Source organism: Durio zibethinus, chromosome 16, assembly GCF_047325235.1.
Source record: "Durio zibethinus cultivar Kanyao isolate XHJ-2024 chromosome 16, ASM4732523v1, whole genome shotgun sequence".
Taxonomy (NCBI): Eukaryota; Viridiplantae; Streptophyta; class Magnoliopsida; order Malvales; family Malvaceae; genus Durio; species Durio zibethinus.
The window spans coordinates 12,380,383-12,387,203 of record NC_143177.1 but is presented as its reverse complement, the minus strand read 5'-3'; positions in this window follow the sequence as shown (position 1 = coordinate 12,387,203).

Below are 6,821 nucleotides of genomic sequence, written 5' to 3'. Positions count from 1 at the left end.
TGGTCCCTTAAGCCTTCACGTGAAGTTTCATGGTAAGACGACTCGTTTTATATTTTTCAAGATTTTCGAAACTTTTTATGGTTTGGGATTTTTTAAAATTTTTTCGGAAAGAGTTTTGGCCCCAAACTTGGTAGACGTGATCCTTGTATTTTTGTTGGCATGCACAAAAACATTCAGCTAAAAACTCAAAGTGTACAAGATTTTGCGACCATTTGAAAAAAGCGTCCCCATTTTAGACACTTTAAAGGCTACTGGCAGCAAACCTGTAAAATCTCAAATGCTCTTTAAGGGGGTGTGAGTTCTTGAGGTTTGATGAGGGATAGGGGACCAATATAAGGGCCAAGTACCAGCACCCATCGCACATCATGTGCGCACACCCCCCGGCCCCCCCGATCATCAGAACCCCAATGCCGCCTGTCAGGTTCTCCGGTGATGCTCCGACGATGGTGCCCCGGCGAAGAAAAATGTGGCACCAGCACATACCTGAGCCCAGCATGTGCTGCCACAACCTTGGATCTGGTCTGATTTTAGACTGGGAATGAACTCCGTATGCCTAAGTCAACCCATGAAACGAGCGTGCGGGCGCTCAGTCGGCCAGAGTGGCAGGATGCGCAAGTCAAGGATCGGTCGGGTCCCCCTCCGCGTGCTACATATCTTGCTGCCACAACCCTCGGTCCGATCTGATCTTAGACTGGGAATGAACTTCGTATGCCTAAGCCAACCGACGAAACGATCGGGCGGGCGGGCGTGTGGGAACTACACTAGCCAGAGAGACGGGATACGCAAGCTGTGAATCGATAGGGTGGTAGGTGGGCTTAGGCACATCTTTATATTTCTACGTGCCAATGCCATTTTTATGGCTTGAAAATTCATACAATGGTCCCTTAAGCCTTCACGTGAAGTTTCATGGAAAGACAACTCATTTTCTATTTTTCATGATTTTCAAAACTTTTTACGGTTCGGGATTTTTTAAAATTTTTTCGGAATGAGTTTTGGCCCCAAACTTGGTAGACGTGATCCTTGTATTTTTGTTGGCATGCACAAAAACATTCAGCTAAAAACTCAAAGTGTACAAGATTTTGTGACCATTTGAAAAAAGCATCCCCATTTTAGACACTTTAAAGGTTACAGGCAGCAAACCTGTAAAATCTCAAATGCTCTTTAAGGGGGTGGGAGTTCTTGAGGTTTGATGAGGGATAGGGGGCCAATATAAGGGCCAAGTACCAGCACCCATCTTACATCATGTGCGCACACCCCCCGACCCCCCGATCGCCGGAACCCCAATGCTGCCTGTCAGGTTCTCCGGTGATGCTCCGACGATGGTGCCCCGGCGAGGAAAAATGCGGCACCTGCACATGCCTGAGCCCAACATGTGCTACCGCAACCCTCGATTTGGTCTGATTTTAGATTGGGAAAGAACTCCGTATGCTTAGACTGGGAATGAACTCCGTATGCCTAAGTCAACCCACGAAATGAGTGTGCGGGCGTTCAGTCGGCCAAAGGGGCGCGATGTGCATGAAGGGGATCGATCGGGTCCCCCTCCGTGTGCTACCGATCTTGCTACCGTAACCCTCAGTTTGGTCTGATCTTAGACTGGGAATGAACTCCGTATGCTTAAGCCAACCGACGAAACGATTGGACGGGCGGGCGTGTGGGCACTACGCCGGCCAGAGAGACGTGATGCGCAAGCTGTGAATCGATAGGGTGGTAGGTGGGTTTAGGCACATCTTCATAGTTCTACATGCCAATGCCATTTTTATGGCTTGTAAATTCATACAATGTTCCCTTAAGCCTTCACGTGAAGTTTCATGGCAAGACGACTCGTTTTCTATTTTTCATGATTTTTAAAACTTTTTACGGTTCGGGATTTTTTTAAATTTTTTCGGAAAGAGTTTTTACCCCAAATTTGGTAGACGTGATCCTTGTATTTTTGTTGGCATGCACCAAAACATTCAGCTAAAAACTCAAAGTGTACAAGATTTTGTGACCATTTGAAAAAAGCGTCCCCATTTTAGACACTTTAAAGGCTACTGGCAGCAAACCTGTAAAATCTCAAATGCTCTTTAAGGGGGTATGAGTTCTTGAGGTTTGATGAGGGATAAGGGGCCAATATAAGAGCCAAATACCAGCACCCATGCACATCATGTGCGCACACCCCCTGGTCCCCCCGATCGACGGAACCCTAATGCCGCCGGTCAGGTTCTTCAGCGATGATCCGACGATGGTGCCCCGATGAAGAAAAATGCGACTCCAACACATGCCCGAGCCCAGCATGTGCTGCTGCAACCCTTGGTCCAGTCCGATCTTAGACTGGGAATGAACTCCGTATGCTTAGACTGGGAATGAACTCTGTATGCCTAATTCAACCAACAAAACGAGCGTGTGTGCGCTCAGCCGGCCAGAGGGGCTAGATGCGTAAGCCGGTGATCGATCGGGTCCCCCTTTGCGTGCTACTGATCCTGCTGCCCCAACCCTTGATCCGGTTTGATCTTAGACTGGGAATGAACTCGTACGCCTAAGCCAACCGATGAAACGAGCGGGCGGGCGGGCGGGCACTACGTCGGCCAGAGAGACGGGATGCGCAAGCCATGGATCGATAGGGTGGTAGGTGGGCTTAGGCATATGTTCATATTTTTCCATTCCAATGCCATTTTTATGGCTTGTAAATTCATACAATGGTCCCTTAAGCCTTCACATGAAGTTTTATGGCAAGACGACTTTTTTTCTATTTTTCACGATTTTCAAAACTTTTTGCGGTTCAGGATTTTTTAAAATTTTTTCGGAAGGAGTTTTGACCCCAAACTTGGTAGACGTGATCCCTGTATTTTTTTTGGCATGCACAAAAAAATTCAGCCAAAAACTCGAAGTCTACAAGATTTTGTGACCATTTAAAAAAGTGTCCCCATTTCAGACAGTTTAATGGCTACTGGCAACAAACCTGTAAAATCTCAAATGCTTTTTAAGGGGCTGTGAGTTCTTGAGGTTTGATGAGGGATAGGAGGCCAATATAAGGGCCAAGTACCAGCACCCATCGCACATCATGTGCGCACACCCCCCACGCCCCCCAATCGCCAAAACCCCAATGCCGTTGGTCAGGTTCTCCGAAGATGCTCTGGCGAAGAAAAATGCGACACCAGCACATGCCTGAGCCCAGCATGTGCTGCCGTAACTCTCGGTCCGGTCTGATCTTAGACTGGCAATGAACTCCGTATGCTTAGACTGGGAATGAACTCCGTATGCCTAAGTCAACCCAAGAAACGGGCATACGGGCGCTCAGCCAACCAGAGGGGCGGGATGCGCAAGCCGGGGATTGGTCGAGTCCCTCACTACGTGCTACCAACCCTGCTACCGCATCCCTCGGTTTGATCCAATCTTAGACTGGGAATGAACTCCGTATGCCTAACCCAACCGACGAAACGAGCGGGCAGGCGGGCACTACGTCGGCTAGAGAGACGGGATGCGCAAGCCGTGGATCGATAGGGTGATAGGTACTCCTAGATTTTTTAAAATTTTTTCAGAAGGAGTTTTAGCTCCAAACTTGGTAGACATGATCCTTGTACTTTTTTTGGCATGCAAAAAAAAATTCAGCTAAAAACTCAAAGTGTACAAGATTTTGTGACCATTTGAAAAAAGTGTCCCCATTTCAGACACTTTAATGGCTACTGGCAGCAAACCTGTAAAATCTCAAATGCTCTTTAAGGGGGTGTGAGTTCTCGAGGTTTGATGAGGGACAGGGGGCCAATATAAGGGCCAAGTACCAGCACCAATCGCACATCATGCGCGCACACCCCCCGGCCCCCCCGATCGTCAGAACCCCAATGCCGCCGGTCAGGTTCTCCGACGATGCTCTGGCGATGGTGCCCCCATGAAGAAAAATGCGGCACTAGCACATGCCCGAGCCCAGCTTGTGCTGCCGTAACCCTTGGTCTGGTTTGATCTTAGACTGGGAATTATCTCCGTATGCTTAGACTGGGAATGAACTCCGTATGCCTAAGTCAACCCACGAAACGAGCATGAAGGCGCTCAACCGGCCAGAGAGGCAGGATGCACAAGCCGGGGATCGATCGAGTCTCCCTCTGCGTGCTGTCGATCCTGCTACTGCAACCCTCGGTCTGGTTTGATCTTAGACTGGGAATGAACTCCGTATGCCTAAGCCAACTAACGAAATGAGCAGGCGGGCGGGCAGGCGGGCACTACGTCGGCCAGAGTGACGGGATGTGTAAGTCGTAGATCGATAGGGTGGTAGGTGGGTTTAGGCACATCTTCATATTTCTGCATGCCAAAGCCATTTTTATCCCTTGTAAATTCATACAATGGTCCCTTAAGCCTTCACATGAAGTTTCATGGCAAGATGACTCATTTTCTATTTTTCACGATTTTCAAAACTTTTTACGGTTCAAGATTTTTTAAAATTTTTTCGGGAGGAGTTTTGGCCCCGAACATTGTAGACGTGATCCTTGTATTTTTTTTGGCATGCACAAAAAAATTCAGCTAAAAACTCGAAGTGTACCAGATTTTGTGACCATTTGAAAAAAGTATCCCCATTTTAGACACTTTAATGGCTACTGGCAGCAAAGCTGTAAAATCTCAAATGCTCTTTAAGGGAGTGTGAGTTCTCAAGGTTTGATGAGGGATAGAGGATCAATATAAGGGCTAAGTACCAGCACCCAATGTACATCATGTGCGCACACCCCCCGGCCCCCCAATCGTCGGAACCCCAACGTCGCCGGTCAGGTTCTCTGGCGATGCTCCGGCGATGGTGCCCCGGGGAAGAAAAATACAGCACTAGCACATGCCTGAGCCCAGCATGTGCTATCGTAACCCTCGGTCTGGTCTGATATTAAACTGGGAATGAACTCTGTATGCCTACGTGAACCCACGAAATGAGCGTGCGGGCGCTTAGCCGGCCAGAGGGGCGGGATGCGCAAGCCAGCGATCGGTTGGGTCCCCCTCTGTGTGCTACCGATCTTGCTATCAAAACCTTCAATCTGGTCCAATCTTAGATTGGGAATGCACTTCGTATGCCTAAGCCAACCGACCAAACGAGCTGGCTAGTGGGCGGGCGGGCACTACGCCGGCCAGAGAGACGGGATGCGCAAGCCGTGGATCGATAGGGTGGTAGGTGGGTTTAGGCACATCTTCATATTTTTGTGTGCCAATGCCAATTTTATGGCTTGTAAATTCATACAATGGTCCCTTAAGCCTTCACGTGAAGTTTCAAGGCAAGAGGACTCGTTTTCTATTTTTCACGATTTTCAAAACTTTTTACGGATCAGGATTTTTTTAAATTTTTTCGGATGGATTTTTGGCCCCAAACCTGGTAGACATGATCCTTGTATTTTTGTTGGCATGCACAAAAAAATTGAGCTAAAAACTTGAAGTGTACAAGATTTTGTGACCATTTGAAAAAAGTGTCCCCATTTCAGACACTTTAATGGCTACTGGCAGCAAACCTGTAAAATCTCAAATGCTCTTTAAGGGGGTGTGAGTTCTCGAGGTTTGATGAGGGATACGGGCCCAATATAAGGGCCAAGTACCAGTACCCATCGCACACGCACACCCCCTCGGCCCCCCTGATCGCCGGAACCCCAATGCCGCCGGTCAGGTTCTTTGGCGATGCTCCGGCAATGGTGCCTCGAGGAAGAAAAATACGGCACCAGCACATTCCCGAGCCCAGCATGTGCTGCCACAACCCTCGGTCTGGTCCGATCTGAGACTGGGAATGAACTCTGTATGCTTAGACTGGGAATGAACTACGTATGCCTAAGTCAACGCACGAAACGAGTGTGCGGGCGCTCAGCCGACCAGAGGGGTAGGATACGCAAGCGGGGATCGACCGGGTCCCCCTCTGCGTGCTGCCGATCCTACTGCCGCAACCCTCGGTCTGGTCCAATCCTAGACTGGGAATGAACTTCGTATGCCTAAGCCAACCAACGAAACGAGCGGGCGGGCAGACGGGTGGGTGGACGAGCACTACACCGGCCAGAGAGGTGGGATGTGCAAGCCATGGATCGATAGGGTGGTAGGTGGGTTTAGGCACATCTTCATATTTTTATGGCTTGTAAATTCATACAATGCTCCCTTAACCCTTCACGTGAAGTTTCATGGCAACCCTCGATCCGGTCTGATCTTAGACTAGGAATGAACTCCATATACCTAAGCCAACCGAGGAAACGAGCGGGCGGACGGGCGGGCACTATATCGGCCAAAGAGACGGGATGCGCAAGCCATGGATCGATAGGGTGGTAGGTTTTGATTTAGGTACATCTTCATATTTCTGCATGCCAATGATATTTTTAAGGCTTTTAAATTCATACAATGGTCTCTTAAGCCTTCACGTGAAGTTTCATGGCAAGACGACTTGTTTTCTATTTTTCACGATTTTTGAAACTTTTTGCGGTTCCAGATTTTTTAAAATTTTTTCCAAAGGAGTTTTCACCCTGAACATGGTGGATGTGATCCTTGTATTTTTTTTGGCATTCACAAAAAAATTCAGCTAAAAACTCGAAGTGTACAAGATTTTGTGACCATTTGAAAAAAGTGTCCCCATTTCAGACACTTTAATGGCTACTGGTAGCAAACCTGTAAAATCTCAAATGCTCTTTAAGGGGGTGTGAGTTCTCGAGGTTTGATGAGGGATAGAGGGCCAATATAAGGGCCAACTACTAGCACCCATTGCACATCATGTGCGCACACCCCCCCACCCCCCCGATCGTCGGAACCCTAATGTCATCGGTCAGGTTCTCCGACGATGCTCCGACGATGGTGCCCCGACGAAGAAAAATACGGCACCAGCACATGACCGAGCCCAGCATGTGCTG